Source organism: Gorilla gorilla, chromosome 9, assembly GCF_029281585.2.
Source record: "Gorilla gorilla gorilla isolate KB3781 chromosome 9, NHGRI_mGorGor1-v2.1_pri, whole genome shotgun sequence".
NCBI classification, from domain to species: Eukaryota; Metazoa; Chordata; class Mammalia; order Primates; family Hominidae; genus Gorilla; species Gorilla gorilla.
Window position 1 is genome coordinate 27395924 of NC_073233.2, and position 19871 is coordinate 27415794.

At 38.6% G+C, this 19871-nt stretch overlaps 1 protein-coding gene and 1 long non-coding RNA gene across 3 annotated transcripts in view; both read left to right on the forward strand.

Annotated features, from left to right (window-relative positions):
- Positions 1-19871, forward strand: part of NELL1 (neural EGFL like 1) — a 914558-nt gene that overhangs the window by 347158 nt on the left and 547529 nt on the right. The window lies entirely within an intron of this gene.
- LOC109028958 (uncharacterized) lies at positions 862-17160 on the forward strand. The gene is made up of 3 exons (XR_002007991.4): positions 862-1144; positions 10157-10307; positions 17023-17160. It is a non-coding gene; the product is annotated as an uncharacterized lncRNA (long non-coding RNA).

Here is a 19871-nt window from a genome sequence, read left to right on the forward strand (position 1 = left end):
CATCCTGCATGGGAGTGGCTGGCATCTATTAGGACAAGCTGTGATCCTTGGTCTCTCCCATTGTAACTGCCTGATGAGAACCTCTTGCCCACTGTCCAGATATGCCAATTTATCAAGACAGGGGAATTGCAATAGAGAAAGAGGCTAATATACATACAGTTTGCTAAAAAGGAGGCTGGCGTTTTATTATTACTCAAATTAACCTCCCTGAAAATTTGGAGGCTAGAGTTTTTAAAGATAGTCTGGTGGGCAGAGAGGTTGGGAATGGTGAATGCTAATTGGTTGGGTCAGGGATGAAATCATAGGGAGATGAAGCTGTCCTCTTGTACAGAGTCAGTTCCTGGGTAGGGGCCACAAGATCAGATGAGTCCATTTACCAGTCTGAATGATGCTATCTGATCCATCAGAATGCAGGGTCTGAAAAATACCTCAAACATCAATCTTAGGCTTTATAGTAGTGATGTTATCTCTAGGAGCAATTGGGGGGGTTAGTAATCCTGTGCCCTCTGGCTTCATGAATCCTGAGCCATAATTTCTAATCTCGTGGCTATTTTGTTTGTTTGTTTTTACAAAGGTGGTCTGGTCTCCAAGAAAAGAAAGGATTTGTTTTGGAGAAGGGCTGTTATCATCTTTCTTTCAAAGTTAACTTATAAATTAAATTTCTGCCCAAGTTACTTTGGCCTAAGCCCAAGAATGAACAAAGGGCAGCTTGGAGGTTAAAGGCAAGATTGAGTCAGTTAGGTCAGATCTCTTTTACTGTCACAATTTTATCACTGTTCTAATTTTTGCAAAGGCAATTTCATCATGGCCCTCTTTATGACCTCATAAGCAGAACTTTGGCCACCCGCTGGGACCTGCTGGCTTATGCCCCATGTTGGAATGGACACTTGAGTCAGGCCCTCATTCTGGCCACAGGGTATAGGAAACAGTGCCCCAGGAAGATTAGAGCTGCTTGGAGATGGTTGAGAGGGGCCAATTTGGCTCCAAATATTGAGGCAAGTGGTGAAAATGGAGAGCTGCAGCACTGGGCTGTGGACAAGGCATCCAAGGAAGTAACCAGCCAGGAGAAGATATCACCTGCCTATGGCAGCTGCCTAAATGGATTGCTGAGGAATAAATGGGTCCTACGTTATCTGCCAAGGAGGTATTTCCCCTCTTTCTCTCTTTTTTAATGAGCTTCTTATTTTAGAACAGTTTTAGAGTCACAGAAAAATTGTGAAGATGTGTACAGAGCTTGCAGTCTTCCTATTAACATTTTACATAAGCTTAGTACAGTACTTAGTTATAATTAATGAACCAATGTTAATACACTGTGTTTAACTAAAGTCTATACCTTTATTCAGATTTCCTTAGTTTTTGCCTATTGTCCTTTATCTGTTCCGGTATCCCATTCAGGCTACCACTTATATTTAGTCATTATGTTTCCTTAGGCTTTCCTTGCCTGTGACAGTGTCTTTGCTTTTGATGATTTTGACAATACTGAAGAGTACTGGTCAGGTATTTTTTTAGAATATCCCTCAATTTGGATTTGTCTGATTTTTTTCTTATAATTAGGCTGGGGTTATGTGTATTGAGGAGGAAGACTCATTGATATTTATTTTACACTTAGGGTTATAATACAATACTGCTTTATTTTGTTTCTCTAATTGTTCCAGCTTTGGCAAATGGAGGCTGTTTCAGTTGACTCTTCTGACAGGGGTTTTAAGTTTGACTCAACTGAGTCAACTCAATGATTCAGTTGGATTTGATGTAATAGGCAACTGGGATTCTGAGTAGGGGTGGCCTGCACTCTTACTGCCTTTGACTATGACTCAATGCTTCCACTTGGCAGATTGCATCAAGCCATGTGCCCTGCAGGTCTTCCTATGTTCTAAAATAGAAATTCTTGGGGTAGAGCCAAGCTTGCTTTCTTTTCCTTTTCTTTTCTCCCTGTTCACACTGTAAATTCTGTTTGAACACTAACTGGGAAAGATCCTTTCTAAGACAGCTTAATGAAGAAATGTAGTTGAATGTACCACTTTCTCAGCCCAGTAATGCTGGCATTCCTCAAAGAGTCTGAACTTTTCCTAATCAAAACTAGGTTACAAAACGAATATAGGTTTTATATTCACAGGGTTGATAAATGCATAACTCAATGCCTGCTTACCTCCTGGTTTCAGCACTTATATTTCTGTAATTATTTGCCTGCAAATTGCTCTAATCTGAGGGTACTGTGAACTCTTGGAGGGCTGACACTATGTTTTATACATATTTGTAAACCCAGTGTCTGACATGGTACTATGTTAGCTGCCCAATAATGTTGATTGAATAAACGAAGAATATTGGATGGGGAATGTAATTAGTTTGTTTATCCAATTTAATTAACTCGAAATCTTATAATCAACATATATGATGAAATTAATATTCAAGCAAAGTTATAGTCTCCCTGCCCTTGTTGTGGTTATCTCATTATGATGAACCTCTTAAAGTACTTCTGAGAAAAATAGTCTTGATTTTGGCTCTTGTTTTCGTCAGCTGAACTTCCCCATTGTATTTATCAGATATTTTCTTTTTCTTGATTTTCACTTATCACTGAACATACTTGTTCACTGACTTGAACTTTGTTCATTTTTTTAGATCTCTGGATCTTTTCTTGTCATGTCAATTCTCTTTTTCTTAAGGTAACTGTCTTTTGACACATCTTCTTTCTGTTTTCTTTCTTCTTCCTTTTCCCCTTATTCTGTGAGTGTAGTGCTCAATTTTCTTGCAGCTTTAACATCAGGAGTTTGATGAATATATTAGTTTCATATATGACTGGGATGCCTGTACAACGAATGAACAAGCCCCTAGAGAACCAAGTGTGAATGAAGCAAGGTTGTCAATGAAAAGCCCAGAAGAGGGAGGAAAAGCAGAGATTCATCCTCGCCGTTGAAATTATTGCTGTGATTACTTGATATGTGGGCTCATGACTTGCTCTGTAAATCAGTACCCTTTTCCCTGTGCTCATAGTGGTTCCTACCTTAGAGCGACCTTGGTTAAAAATGCCTGTCCACGTGGTGTTGGCCTGACAATGTATTTGCCTTTCAAGGTCAACTTCTTTCTTCTTTTCACAGTTTGCTTTAAGCTGTTATACTGAGGTGACTTTATTTTATTTGCAGCTTTGTTTCCCCCTGTGGCTGGATCAATGCCATTGTGGAAAGGTCAGCAGCTTCTGAAACACCTTTGTTTGGTAATGGAGTGTAGGGCCCATTTTCAAGATTTTTTTTCCCCTCCTCTAGTTCTTTCTCCTTTCCCTCCCACTAAGAATCAATTCCAGAGTCCCATCTGTGCTTTCCCTCTAAATGACTCTCCTTTACAGGTGTTAACATTGCATTTAAGTTAAAACATGCCATTGCCCCTCATAAGCCAGGCACGTCCTGTTGTCAACACAGTATGTGCTCCATTCCCACAAGCCTCCTGCTAATCATCCTTGCATTGTGACCGTTTCTGGGTGACTGTTTTGCTTTATAAATGACCATTTAGTCCTGGTTTGTGTGAATGCAATGTGTGGAGCTTTTGTGTCCGAGGGCTAAGCTGTAGGGTCTTGTAGCATTTGCCTTTTGTGCGTCTGGTATTGGCAGAAAGTAACTGAGCTTGCGGGTCCTGCAATGAGAAGCGACTGCCATTGTGGTGCTTATCGGCATTATTGGACACTAATGGATGGATAGCAGATAACGAATATATCAGAAGCCTAACCTTTCTTCCTCTCTTGTGTGTTAGGACCGACAGGATCATTCAGGGCAAGGTGAGTGTAATAACATGCTTTGTTTTAAATGACAAATCAGCTTTGGCTTAATTCATTCACTTTCTCCCTTTCAATAGGTGAAGATAAATTAACTAGAGAAGCTTTGGGATAAATCAAATAAGTGAACATACTACTTACTTTTTCTTAGGCCTCTGATGCATTTGGCTGAGTGATTTTTATAAATATGAACTTTTCATGCTTCATACAGTCGGTAGCTCCCCAAACTCCCAAGCAGGGCACCTCAGGTTTGCCATGATTTAGTTCCACCACCTTTCTAGTCTCTTTCTCCATTCTTACCCACACGTACCCTTTGTTCTAGCCATAGTGAAGAAATCACAGTTCCTGTAACAAATCATGCCCAGTCACCTCTTGGTGCCTTTATACACAATGTGCTCTTACCTTAAATTACCTTTCCCTGCTATAGTCTCCCACTCTGCACCCACCAGCCGATAAACTCCTATGCTACATGCAGGATACTGCCACATGTCCTATCCTTGTTAAACCTCCGGTGACCCCTTTCTCACCTGTATTTTGATCATTTCCACCTTCAGGCCACATCTCTACTTGGTACATGATTGTACCTATTCTAAACTTAATAGCACCTAAGGTCATTTTCCAACTTGAAACCTTTCAGGAGCTTACTCTCTTTTTTCCCCCTAACTTCCCATATCAACATAGTGGTAAAATTGGTAAGCATTGTAATATGACTGCAAAGTCCAAAATCCTGGCTCTACTTTTTATGAGCTATGTTACCCTGGGCAAATTCTTTAATTTCTCTGGTCTCAATTCCTAGGTGTTCTTGGGAAAGTCATCTGAATTTCCTTTGCCTCAATTTTTATGCTGGATTCCATGTTATCCACCTGGCATCATCACCACCATTCCCTTCTAAAGGTCCCTTCTGCATCATATTGCAGAGAAACAGGAACACTTTCCCAGCATTTCTTTCCCTATATGATTTCGTGTTAGAGATGGCCAATGACGGGCACTGGCACAAATGTTGGGAGGCAGGAAAGGAGGAGCCACCATTCTCCAGAAGCTGTTGCAGCCAGACACCTGGGCAAATGTGAAAGCCACAGTCATTTCCCAAGAAACTCTTGAGAATGACTTGTTTGCTGCTGTAGCTCTAAACAGTGGTAGAAGCTTCCTGGAGATTCTTAAAACTTTTAGAGGCTTGCTAATGAGTTCTTAAAATAAGTGACTTTGTTGCTGCCTACAGCCTAGGATTGCTGGTGGCTGCTTCCCAGCTTTTGCGTTCCTAGTTCTTCCCAATGTTATGATTATCTCTAATTACCTATTTTTTATACCTGGAATACATGGAGTGGCTTCTGTTTTTCCAGCCATACCCTGAATGGTGCAATGTTCTCATCAGTTTAATGCAGAGAATTATGGTACCGGCTTCAGAGAATTAACTGAAAAACAAATATACCTGAAGCTCTTTGAACATATTATATACTTCTTAATATTTTGTGTCCACTACTGGAATATGAGCTCCATTCTATTCTATACACCCTTATTGGGAGCCTTCTCTACTCTCAGTCTTGCTAGCATAATATATCCATTCCTTATTTTATTGGAGGAATACTATTTCTAAATGCAAACTTGATCATGTCTCTCTTCTTATCACGAGGAGCTCCCCATCTTTCTGTCATCCTTATCTATGAGGGGAAGTGGAAATCAGCTTGTTGGAATGAAAGAATGAAGTCTACCATGGTTGATGACTTATCTACTCACAGCCTCTGCTGTAGCCCCACTGAACTTCAAAAGGAACCCAAAACTTGCTCTAGTATTTCATACTTCTGTGTCTTTGCTGTTGCTATTCCATCTGCTGGGGAGATCTTTCTATCTTTCATCCATGCCTCTGAGATCCTAGGCACAATTTGTCGCAGTTGGAGAGTCCTCTTTGATCCTGCTGTATTTCAGCCTTATTTGTATTTGTATTTCAGGCTTGATTGACATATTCAATTATATATTTGTGTATTTGTATTTTCTTTAATTATGCAAGATATTTGGGAAGAGAATCCTTTCTTATTTCTCTTGGCATTTCTAGCCCAGAAACTAGGATAGAATAGGTTTCAATAATACATGTTCAATGAATGAATGATCAAACACTTTAATACTAACATAGGCCTTTTAACTTCCAAAGGAGTACACTTGGCAATGGGAATTAGAGGCCATGCTGTTACAGATTCTGTCATCCTATAAGAGCTGTGCTGCAGTTTATGGAACTACAAGCAACATTTTGGCCAGTGGGCACGAAGAGTGATCTGTTAGACTGATAGTGACTGGGAACAAACTTACTGCTGTTGTGGCTACAGCAGTGTCAGATGTTTGGTTTTGATCATCCTGATTAGGAGAATATCTAATTCTTCAGAGAGAGAGACAGAGCTATTTTACTCTCTGTCAGCCTGGCTGTTGTCACTGCTGTTTCAATGTGGTAGGCACATTAGATTATGACCTCCTGCTGGCAAAAGAGGTCCTGGGTGCCCATGTCAACGTGAGGCCAGTGGGTACTGTCCTGTTGTTTCCCCACAAGCTGGTGCAAGAGAAGATGTATATTTTCAGTGATTGTTCAGCTGCACTTGGAAATTTTTAGCGAGTGGGTTTACTGCAGGAATGCTTAGATCTATTATTTACCAAATGATATGAGTTAGAGATGGATGCTATGTGGCAGGATCCTTATTCATTTCTCATCTGCAGAGTCTGCTTCCTATTCAGCTCTGTGTTCTACTTCGTTTTAAGTATTCCTAATGTTTGGACATCTCCCACTCCACTCAAGATGATTTAGTCATCAGATTGCAGTTGGGAAGTTTTCGCCTATCTTTCTGCTTTAATTGGTCTTTTGAAAGCTCTACTCCCCTGCGGATGGCAGGGAGATATAATAAAGTTTGAGATAAAAGGGTCTGGGCTTGAGCTCTAGCTCTAACATGAACTAGCTTTGTGATTTTGGACAAATCACTTAACCTTTCTGAGCTGCATGTTCATGCTCTTTTAAATGGAAATGATTATAATTGCTCTTCTTACCTCCTAGGGTGTGTTAGTCTGATTAAATTTTCTAATTCTAGGGCAAACCTAGAGGTAGTATTTCTTTTTCTCTAAATGAGTGAGCTTTTACATAGGAATATTGGATCCCAAGCAGTGAATAAAACACAGCTGAACTTTAATACTGCATCTTATCCTGCTGACATCCAGTCGGGAAAGAATGCACAAGTATATGTGGCCCAAGAAGGGTCATTCCAGGCACAGTATGGTATACTCTGATGGTAGAAAAGAGTAGAGTCATTCTGCACTCTGCGAGGCATTCTTGTCGAATTAGGGGCTATGTGTATCTTAGTGGTTCTCAACTGGGGGCAATTTTACCTTTCAGGGGACATATGAAAATGTCTGAAGACATTTTTTCCTGTTTCAACCACAGGGGAAGGAGGGAGTGCTCCTGGCATCTGGTGGGTAGAGGCCACCAATGCTGCTAAACATTCTACAAGCACAAGAGAAGCTCCCAACAACAACAAATGATCTGATCCCAAATCCCAATACTGCTGTGGTTGAGACACAATGATGTATCTTATTTAACCCTGTCCCAGAGTTCCAGGGCCAAGCAGGATGAGCTGCATTAGGATGCAGAGAACTCTGAGGAGGTGATGAGCACCCTGAATGGCTTAGCTTAGCCCCTGGGCCCACCTGAATTCTGCTTCAGGTTTCTAGCCTAATAAGCCCTGCACTTACATCAACCACCGTTAGATTCTTCTCTGTTCACTTTCCTTGGAAATCTCTTGTTATCAATATTTGCTAATAGTTAAGAATTTAGACTTTTTAGCTAGAATGTCTACTTTGAATCCTTACCTGTCATTTACTAGCCATGTGACCCATAGGCAATTCTCTATGCCTTAGCTAACTAAACTATACAATGGAGATATGAGTATTCATCTTATATGGTTATATGTCAATTAATATGCACAAATAAAAATACTATATGCCAATTAATAAGTGCCTTGAATGGTACTTGGCACTTAGTAAGTGCTTAGTAGCTGTTAACCATTATGTAATTGACTGTACTTCAGAACGATAGCATACCAATACAACATTATTGTGTGGTTCTCATATCATTTTACTTTAATTGGTCAAAGCTTTATTTCATGCCTTGCTTTATGCCAGACACAGCGTTGAGCAGTGGGAAATCACAAGTGCTCTAAGTGAACTCACAGACAATAAGTAAATTTGTTACTATATAGTCCAACGAGTGTAATAGAACTGTATATGCTCTACTATGGTGGCACCAGATTGGAATGATTAATTCTATCTGAAGCCATCTGAGAAGAAAGTTAGTTTTTTTTTTTTTTCTTTTTTTGGAAGGTTAGTTTTTAAAAGGTGACAAAGCAGATCAGGAAAAGGGCTTCCCAGGTTGAAAGTAGAAACTTCTCCTTATTAGCCTAACCCAAGATATGCTATTTCTTGAAGCTTCTGCACATCTAAGCTGCTCTATCTCCCCAACTGGTATCACTTTGTATTCCTCTCCCTCATCTGCAGTAGCTGGAAGACATCACTCCTTCTTGCCCCTCTCCACTTTTTCTGCCTGGATACATAGATTTATGTCAGAAAATACATCTTTGTGTGGGAGGGTCTCTGAACAGGTGCCTTTCATTCCCTTTCCTGCTCAGAAGAGACACCACTGTAGGAAGCCCATAAACAACCACTAATCTTAAGAGCTCGTGCAGTTGGCCAGCTGGACATTGTATTGTACCAAATAGCAGTGATCTGTGGAGTTGTTTGAACTGGTTCACTCTCATGATAATCAGGAAAAAATCCTTCCTAGTAAGGAGGGGTCAGCTGATAGAGCAGAAAGATACTTAGAACACACACACACACACACACACACACACACACACACACACACACACACACACAGAGTTAAAATCTCTTTACTGTAGTTTTTAGACTTTCACAACTACCAAATGTTCTTTCCACACAGAAACAGAGATAATGTTTTGCTTGCAACTGTATTTTAATGAACGATATTTGCCTTAAAAGTTGAGATAAATATGAGTTTACATATTCAGTCTTACAGCCAGTCTCCTGAGCCAAGCTGCATGCTCTGAATGCAACACTGAATACTGAAGCTTGGCTTGATGGGGCTGGGGGTGGGGGTGGGGTGTGAATATGAAGAGAGCTTTAAAACTTCAATATCTCTTTCATGTTTATCTGTGAGTGTGATAATGCCATGAATGATCAATTAATTATGGCCCATAGAGTTGTGGATAATTGCTCATTCTCTTTCAAGGAACTTTGGTTCCCCCAAATAGTTGCTTTATTTTAGGCATGGGGCTTAAAACGTTAAACTTGTTTTCATTATCAGAGCACGTCTTAGGGAAGGCAAGTCAGATGAAAGCTTTATTATTGCTAATTATAGTTTCATATCTTTAGAGAAGCACCTGTGTAAATTGCAGATGAACTGCTGTTCTTTGAATGCATGCAAATTGCATTATGTACATGGTACTTGGCCTCTTGTTTTCTTGCATAGCAAGTTGTCTCTGAGATGTGAGATGATTTCACAGTGGTGATAGGCCCGTCTGCAAATCTGTTTATAGTAATTAAACTATCAAAATAATGTTCCATTTCTCTTGAATTCCAAATGGGCTGATTTCATTAGCTTCATGTTTGGGCTGACCCTCAATTAAACTGTGAGAAGCAAACTGAACTTGCGTCCTTGGCAGCAGACTTTCTCTACCATGTCTTCTACTCTGGCGTTGAAGAATACAGTTTCACCAAATCTGTACCTTGGCATTGTTGCCATTGGGCATTAATAATTCTTGTTGTAGGGGCTTGTCCTGTACATTGTAGGATGTTTAGCATCATCTTTGACCTCTTCCCACTAGATGCCGGTCACATCCCCTGCCCCAGTTGTGACAATCAAAAATATCTCCACGTATTGCCAAATATTCCCTGGGAAGCAAAATTTCCCCTGGTTGGCAAAATTGTTCCTAGTTGAAAACCACTATGCTATTTGATGCTTCATGTATATGGAAAAGAAAGGATTCTAAAGTGTTGAAACCCTGAAATTGTATGCTGGACCATGTGGCAGGTTCTTTGACGTTACCTTTAAAGGACCATAGGCACTGATTTGCTCAGGCAACTCCTGTTTCACACCTGTTGTACCACCAAAATTATTAACAGAACCCCGTTTCACTTTCAAACTCTACTGATTCTAATGGTAAATTGTATAGGTACTCTAGTTTTGGGGGAGATGCTCAAAACTTCGTAATTGCATAAAAGGAAATTAGGCTCAGAAGTTCAAGTAATTTACCAAAGGTCAGGTTACACAGCTACTAAATTGGGTTGCTAAACCTTGAAAATGGGACTAAGTGCAAAGTTGTATCAGTTGCTTTAATTTTCTCTTTCCAGTTTCCCCATAGTGATCTACAGTAAAACTCTTGACGCTAAAAGGATTTCAAGAACAGCCTTGATGGCAAGAACTTGGAAGAGTTCATCTTTCTCAGTATCCAGACAGGAGAAGAGAGAGTTGAGAGTTGGACAATCCTAGTTTCAAGCCTGAGTTCAGCATTTACTTTTTTGTGACCTTGGGAACATGCCTCCTGTATTTCTATCTCTAGAAAATAGAGATAATAAACTGAACACAAAGTTATCATAAGGGTTAAATTAGATTATGTATGTATAGTATGGCACCTGGCATATATTAAGCAGTCAATCAATTGTTGATATGATGATTACTAACTCCAAAAGAAAGGGGATGGTGGTAGAGTTCAAGATATTAAAGAGAAACAGGCAGGACCCTAGGGGCTGTGATAGGAAAGAAGGGCCACATGAGGAGTGGGGCTGAACTGAGGACTAGGGTGATATCTTACTCATTAGTGCTCTATGGTTCCCTCGAAGGGCCTGCATCTGGGAAGAATACTCCCTGAAATTTTCTAACCCAAAGCTTAACTAGGGTATTTCAAATTTATAGGGAAATTTGAAAAGCAAAACACTATAAAGACCCAAAGGCATAGAGATAGAACAGTGGGATATTGCCTTGGAAGGTTAGCACAGGAGTTAAAATGTCAGCGGTTAAGTTCTTTCCAGAGCCAAGCAGTGTGTGCTCTTCAGCCAGCCATTCTTCTCCTTTGAACCTTAGTTTTCTCATTGTAAAATGAAGAATTGTGACTAAGACTTAGTATCTTAAAAAAGTCACAAAATGGCTTTATAGTAATGTGAAAAGAGTACCAACAGAAACAATACAGCCAGCCACAGCTCTATTATCTCTCCAAATGACTTATATTTTGATTTCAAAATTATGTGAATCTAAGGGGTTATCACTGGGTAGTGGCAATATGACTTTGATTTTAATTTGTGTGTGTGTGTTTACTTGTATTTTCTAAATATTCTAATATGCATATTTATTATTTTTCAAATCAGACACTATTCAATGCTGCTATTTTTTTTTTTTAGTGTATGAAACTGCAAATTTAATAGACTGGTGGGGGAATACTTTCTACCTAGAAAACAACTTCCTATATGTCTTACTACTTAGAAAGTAGGCAGTGTGCAGCCCTGCTTGGCTTGTGGAGTAATGTAGTGTGGAACATGCTAATAAAGACAATGTATGACATCTACTGGCTCCAGCCCCCACCTGCATGTGCACAGGTGCCTGGTGTGGTGTCATTGTCCTGGTCTTTCATTTTGGGGAAAACAAATGCATATGTCTTTTGGCTCATTTGAATCAATGGGTTTCAGTGTACCATATTTTACTTTTTCATTTTTTACATATATTTATAATCACTAAGCATTGCTCTAAGACAATGCAGTGTTGCATAGAAACTATTCTACCAAAACAGATGCAAATGTTTCTTAGAAATCCTTCCAAAATCCTTCCTTTTGTAAGAAAGCTTCTTACAAAAGCCTTGCTACAAAAAGATGGCAATTTACTTCTCAAAAGTAATAACAATTCCTATTCTTTATAGAGAAGAAAAGAAGACCTAGATAAGTTTTGATGTTCCAGAATGTGGAAACACCAGGTGATTCAGAAATTGAGGAAATTTCTGGTTTCGTTCATTTATTTACTTCATTCACAAATATCTGAACTACCAAACCAACTTAGAAAATACTGAACTACCAAACCAACTTAGAAAATACCTTCTACATTGATTTACTTAAAATCAAGTAAGCCAGAGGAGTGATCTTGACTATTATTTTTATCATTAATTTGACTACATTGTCTGTTTTATGGCTTTGTTTACCCAAAAGAGTCTTTGAAAATCTGTCAGTATTTTGGCTCCTGGACTCATATGGCCCCATAGGAAGCGCTGTAATAGTTATGGTCTCACATATGTATCAGTTCCAATTCTACCACTTTGAAGTGTTAGTTAAAATTTATTGTTCAAACTTCTTCTATCAAGCGGGAGTAATATCTATCTTAAAGCATTATTTTGAGGAGTAACTGGATATAAATTGCTTACAAGAATGCCTGGCATAGTAAGAGCTCAAAGACACTTAGCTTTTATTTGTGTTATCTCTGATGAAAAGGCTTGCATTCTATCAGTGAAAAACATGAAACAAAATAAACTTGTCTAAAACAAGACACAGCAGCAAAAATGATCTTCCTTCTATCTATTTAGTTTCCAGGGTTTATTCAATAATTTCCAAGGCTATAGTTTCTTATAATTCAGACTATTCTTCCACCTTTCCTATTTATGTACATTATGGTTCATTGCATGAAAAAGAATTACCTGAAACTTTTCTTCCTGTCTTGTGAATGAAATATCCTCTGTCCGTTTCAACTCCCAGTAATCTCTTTCTGCTACAAACTGAAAGTGTTTCTTCATCTCAATCTGATTCATTCATTCATGAAACACTTGCGAGCCAGCTCTGTGCCATGTCCCACTCACTAAGGATATTGTATAAACCATACAGAAAATGTCACTGTCCTCAAAGAGCTTGTCTTGGGGACCATGGTCTGTATAATGTTTTTTGAAATTTTTATGTATCTTTTATTGTTGGTTAGGTTGTTATCCTTCTGAGGTAGAATCCGCTTCCCTGTACCTGACATGGTTATTTGTGCATCCATTACAGGTGCTCAAAAAGTACTTGAATAATAATTATAAAAACCATAGCATTCTCTATTGAGCTTTTGGTATACCAAGCCTTATGCTTTAGATAGGAAACTTCACTTAATTCTCACAATTCTATAAGGTTGGTGCTATTCTCCTTATTTCATAGTTCAAGAAAGCAGGGACAGCAAGGTTAAGTAACTTCCCAGGGTCTCAGAGCTGGTAAGTGAGGGAATCTGGATTTGAATTCAGGCTAATCTCATTCTAGAGCCCATTTTCTTAACTTGTTTTGCTATACTAGATGAATAGATGCATGGCTACCTGCATAATTAGGTGAACAAATTTAATGTATAGGAAGTTTACATTATGTATATATCCTGGATTTCCTCTAATTCTCTCTTTGCTGGTTTCTCCTCACTTTCCTGAGTTCTAAACATTAAAGTGTCCCAGGACTCTCTTCATGGACTTTTCTTTCTGTTTATACTCACTCCCTTAGTGATCTTATCTTGTTCTGTGGTTTTAGATAGCATCTATGTAGAAGTGATGCCCATGTTTACATCTGATTTCAGCCTAGATTAATATTTTACTGATTGCTTTATATCTCCTCTTGATGTTGAAAATGAATGCAAAATTTAACATGTCCCAAAATGAGCTCCAGTTGTTCCCCAACAACTTGCCCTCCCCAAACCTGCATCTTCTTTAGTCTTTCCCATCAATTAAAGGCAATTATTCCAGTTGCTTAGGCTAAAACCTCTGGAGTCATTCTTAATTTCTGTTTCTTTCATTACAATTTCATTTCATTAGTAAATCCTGCTGACTCCCTTCAAAATACATTTAGACTCTATCTGGTCACATCTTCCCATTTTTATTGTCATCATCTTGTTTAAGCCACCATAAACTTTCACCTCTGTTATTGCATTAGTCTCTTAACTCTTCTCTCTGTTTCTGCCCAATCTCTTTTGCAAACCACTCCTAATATGGTCCTGTTAAATTGTAAATCAGATCATGTTATTCTTCTTCCTAGACCTTTTCAGCTGCTTCCCAGTTCACTCAGTGTAAAAGCAAAGCTTGGAAGCCCTACCTAGTGAGCGATGCCCTTACCTCCCTGATCCTGTCTCCTCCTGATTCTCCCCATGCTTAGCCTCCATGCTGGCCTCTGTGCTGACCTGCCAACACAGCAGACAAGCTTCTCCATTTGGGCCTTTGCAATTACTCTGCATGGCTCACTCCCTCACCTCTTCAGTTTTTTACTCACATTTCACTGAATCAGTATGGTCTTTGCTGGCTACTCTGTTTAAATAGCACATGATACCCATTCCCCATCCCCCTTCTCTCTTATGTAGTCTCCACAGCAATCATCACTGTCTAAAATACTATCCAGTTTATGAACAATAGATGGCAAGTAGTATAAAAGCAGGGATTTTTGCCTGTTGCGTTGGTTGTCCCAGTCACTATAGAACATTGCCTGGAACATTCTATGCACTCATTCAGTGTTTGTTGAATGAATGAATAAATTGTGTATTTACTTTGTGTAAGGCATTGTGTTGAGCAGTCTACATTCATTATTAAATTGTAAAATATTCACCGTGATCCTTTGAGTTAAGTAATCTTACCGAACATCCTTTATAGATGAGAAACATGAGCTTGAGAGATTAAGTATTTTGCTCAAGGTCACACAGCTAAGTATGACATAGGTCTGCATAACCTCACAAACAATGACATTCTGCTGGCTTTTGTATGCCAGCCCAGATTTTCCACCCCAGCCCTTCTTAGAAATACAGGCAATTTTAGGCTTCTTGGGCTTTTCCTTCCTGTGGGCTATGACATGGCATTTCCCAGCATCCTGGGAAGGATTAACAAGCATTCCTTTGGAGAAGGGGTAGAATCAATGCTAGCATTTATTTTCCTCTCACTGAGCATTAAAGGAAGTAGATAAAGCAAGGTTTAGGACAAAAATTCATTTTAAATGAAATTTATATGAAAAGTGCTAAACACTTTGTTCTAGTTCTGGCAAGGCAATAACTCTGCCATGAGACAGAATGCCAGTCTGTCTCACAGGGCACCTCTACTTGGATCATCAAAAAGGGAGTTCCTGTGGTTAATCTGGGAAAAGCCTAGTTTAGTTTAGTTTAGTTTAGTTTAGTTTAGTTTAGTTTAGTTTAGTTGTTTCATCTCTATTTCTGGTTTTCTATCTAGTTTTTATGATCCTGGATTTTTTTTATTACCAGCTAGTGATACACTAGTGATTATTAACAAAGGTAAATGAAACAAGATTTCAAGCTGCCAGAATAAACAAATCCATAATTACATGAAGTCCATTCCTAGAGATCCTCTTTGTGAATCTGCACATTAGGCCATAGTTGACACTGATCTTCATGCTTGTTTTTCTTCACTGCAGGTATCTCTCAAGGATGTTGATGGGATTATATACAAATAATGCTTTGGCTCTCTCAGAGTTGGCAGATCTCAGCAATAACCACCTCTTAGGTTCTGGGATTCTTCAAATAAGACCAGTGGGGAAGGGCCGTTTTAAAAATAATTTCTGGCTGTTTACAGTTCCTGAAGGACTTTTTCTTCTTGTTTTGATTTTTAGCAAAATGCAGTTTAGTTTCCCTGAAACCTTAACAATCTGGAACAGTTCATTGTTGAACAAAAATGTTCAGTTAAAAGGCACTACAAGGAGTTGTATTGCTGGGTGGGCCTGGCAGTGGAGAAGATAGTGAAGCTGAGCTGTGCTTCATGCAATGCTGAATTGCTGCTGCTGCAGTGTGTGTTTTTTTTCTGGAGTCTAACTCATGCACACATTTTATAAAAAGTTAGGTGTATTCAAGTCTGCAGCAAGAATATATCCCCATACTCAGTTCTCAGAAACTTTGTTCCTTGAAGAACGAGCTGAAAATAGAGTAAAAATAAAATGTAACCATGTAAAAATCTTGTGTACCCACACCCTAGAAGCCATTCTATATTTCTGAAGGGATGTAAGAGTGTCACCTAGCACATAAGATGTCCTTGTTTGGGGCTGTTCCTTGGATATTTTAATTTAATTAGTCCACAGAAAATAGCACATCAGCATTTTATTTTAATGCTCTCCCGGTAATTCTAACATGCAGCCAGGATTGAGAGCCTCTGCTTTAAGCCACCTCTGGGCTGGGTGTGAAGAGAATAATTACCTCTTGCAGGCTTAATGCACTTTGGCCGGAGAAAATCTGACCCATTCAGAGCTAAGAAAACATTTACAAAACAGGGGCTTTAAATCAGTGACTCCATGCTGAAGACCTAAATTGGCATTTCAAAGTGCAGTGATAACAGGTAATGCCCACTGATGAAATGAAAAGCTAGGATTGCCAAAGCAGTTTAATTAATATATTTCCCCAAGAATCTACTACAGCTGTCCCAGTCTGATTTTATTCTCTTCTGCTGCACTTCTCTCCCATTTTCCCCTATCAGTTGTATCCATGCTCTCTCTACCTCTTTCTTTTTTAACGTTACCTTTCTTCTTTGATTTATATTTCTCTACTTTTTTCTTTCCCTTTTCTTATTTCTCTCTTTGGCCAGAGTAAGAGATAAGGTTTATTTTGTGCTGTTTGCAGTGTTTATTGAGGAATTGTATGTCTCTAATGATTTATTTTAAAAGCAAATTAGCTGGGCAGTTTTTATTTCTCTTAATTTAAAAAGCTCTCAAGTTATTTTATTTGTATATTGCCCTTAAAAGTTTATAACCCCTAACTCTGCTCTTTCCCTCTGGTGGTTTCTGGAATTTAATAGAAACAGATTCCCTGCCTAAGCTGTTACAACATAAGTTAAATTGGAATCACCTGAGCCAGTTAATGCTCCTTTCCAGTTCTCTGTATTGTAGATTTGTAAGTGTTGACTTTAATGTTTCTGAAACCAAGCAGAGAAGTACACAGATTTTTGCTTCTTTGTAAACATCTTGTTTGGGTGGTAAGGATTTGCTTGCTCTGCTATACTTTAATCGTATTCATTAAAGGGGGAAGAGAAAGGGGTTTTGTCCTCAACAAATGACACAAGGACTCAAATACAGAAGTATAGAGTTCTTCTTAGGGCATATTTAGTTCACTTTAACAAGCTTAAATTTCCTATCATAAAGTTCAATTTATGAAGTTAATTTAAACTTCACATTACAACATCTATACTGTCTTCCTTTGATTTTTATCTTTTGTCAATTTGGTGTCTGTGTAACACACTTGTTTTGTTGTGTCATAGGTTTATGTTTGCTGAGTCTTCCAACTCATAATTTCTTCCTCAACATCTCCTCGTCTCCCTCACAATCCTGTTATCATCACCACCACCACCATCACCATCACTGTGATCACACAAAGGCACTATGAAAACGTAATTGAGGTGTGAATCCCTGTGCAAATGCCTGACCTGCTAGGGTTGTCTCTGAAAACTCCATTTTAATGACTTCAACTAGATTAATCTGATTTTCCAAACATTTTTTCCTTGACCAATTTGCTGCCATAAGTCTTGGATTTGGGTTCATAGTCCCAAGTACAAGCAGGAGAAGAAGAAGAGAACAGGAGAGGGGTTGAATAAAGGGCATGGAAGAACATTTGATTTAAATAAAGGCAAGAACCACCTACTGTACTAGCGTCCAGCTTTCAATCCTCTCCAATCCTCTTTCAATCCTCTCTCCATTCATCTATTTCTGCAATGGAAAAGAAATGGAAAAACCATTAACCACTTTTATTTTGATGGCAGGCACATTATACCTGAAAGCAAGATTGAAGATCTTAAAATTTCTCCATCCTCAGCAAGACGTCTAGAGTGACCTGCTGAAGGGGTACTTGAGAGATCTGCCAGTACAGAAGTAAATGAAGTGATTGGAAGCTCATCACGATATGTTAGATGATAGATCTGCACAAGTTTGGGAAAGTGACAGCCTGTAGTATTGGATGTTAGCTTGTGAATTGAACTTTAAAATTACATTAGATATTTCTTTAGGGGTCAGCAGAAAAGACTTGGTGAAACAGGCATCTTGTATAAGAAAATTGTTACTGCCCTTGCATGTCGGATGTAGGAACTGTAGATGGCCAGGAAGGGTCCCTGATTCTTCCTGGTTCAGGTTAAAGCCTTGTCACATTGAGAAGATATGATATATCTCTGTATGGGTAGTTTGCACTTTTTGAGAGCCATTTGACCTTTTAGTCATACAGACAGCAGTTACACATGAAATGTCTTGGCTGAGGTGCCTTCCTTGGGCAGCCTTTCTGATATTCAGCTAATGCTGTTAAACCAGAAACTTGGGTAACTGGAGTCTTGTATTTGGTTTTCAGTTACATATTGGAGGCCAGTTAACTTATTTGATTAGGACCCAGTGACAATGAGAACTAACTAGGCCATGGCCTCATATAATTCAATTTCAGAGACTTTTTATTTTCATCTTTGATTTATTTTCTTATGTTATTTTCTTCTAGTATGTTTTTTTGTTTGTTTGTTTTGTTTTGTTTTTTTTTACTTATTTAACCTTGTAGAGGAGGGAGATATTCAAAGTTGGCAATGCTTTTGCAAAAAAGATGTTCTAAAACTTATTTGTTAATTTTTTAAATTTAGATTACAGTAGCAATGTGTTCATTTAAAGAATAAAGACAAAAATCACCAATAATTTGAACCCCTCCATCGTAGCTATAATTACTATTGATATTTGGCATATTTCCTTCCAGGGTTTTACTATGCATGTATTCTATTATCATTCTTAATTTTAAAAAAGGTTTTATTTCTGGTTTAGGAACAGGGTTCTGCTGTGTTGCCCAGGCTGGATTCTAACTCCTGGGCTCAGGCAATTCTCTGGCCCCAGCCTCCCAAGTAGCTGGGACTGTGCCATTGTGCACGGCTTTTCTTAATTTTTACATTACCATCTATATTTGAATAAAATGAGTATTATACTTTCAATATAATATTCTTTCTTAATATTCTATCATTAGTGTACTTCTCAGCTATTTCATATTCTTTTAGAAAATTAATTATAATGACTAGGTAACATTGCACTGTACAGATAGACCATTCTGTGCACTTCCCTGCTGTTACATATTTAGATCATTTTCAGTTTCCATTCTTATAAATAATGCTTCAGTGAACATCCTTGTATATAAATCTTGTTTAAATCCCTGACTGTTCCTTTGAGTAATTCTTATGTTAATGTTCAGAATTCTTTTCAGGTATAATGCCATTTCTATGAGACTTGCTAATTCTGTAATTTATTCTTTGGATTTGTTGACAGATGCAAGGTAGCAGCATTGTGCACTGTAAGAAATTGTATCAGAGTTTAGGAGACAGATTGAGAACACATTCTGATACTTCTTAGTTGTGTGGTATTAAGGAAGGTGGTTCACCACTCTGCCTGTTTCCCTTCCTCATTTGCAAAAGGAAGAATATGGAACTTGTCTTTCTTTTTCCAGTTGTGAGGCAGTGAAAATAATAGCACTTTGTAAATTTTAGAAGACTTTACTCTTTTAAGATTTTTCTTAACATTTCTTAGTATAGCAGATTTATTTTTCAAGTGGGGCATATTACTTTTTAATTTATTATAAATAAATGATTTTAAACAGATGGTAAGATACAAAAAATAAAATTGGGCCGGGCATGGTGGCTCACGCCTGTAATCCCAGCACTTTGGGAGGGCGAGGCAGGCGGATCACCTGAGGTCAGGAGTTCGAGATCAGCCAACATGAAGAAACCGCTGTCTCTACTAAAAATACAAAAATCAGCTGAGCATTGTGGTGCATGCCTGTAGTTCCAGCTACTTAAGAGGCTGAGGTGACAGAATCGCTTGAACCTGGGAGGCGGAGGTTACAGTGAGCCAAGATTGCGCTCCTGCACGCCAGCCTGGGCGACAGAGTGAGACTCCATGTCAAAATAATAATAATAATAATAATAATGATAAAATAAATAAAATTGAAAAAAAACCCTGTGGCTACCATCTATTTTAAGAAATACCTCTTTATGTGTTAATTATTAATCTAGTTCAGGCATTGTACTTCGGCTCCAATGCATTGCCCCTACTCCCCCAGGAGTCTGTCATTCTCAGCATGTCTTTATAACTTCACTGGCTT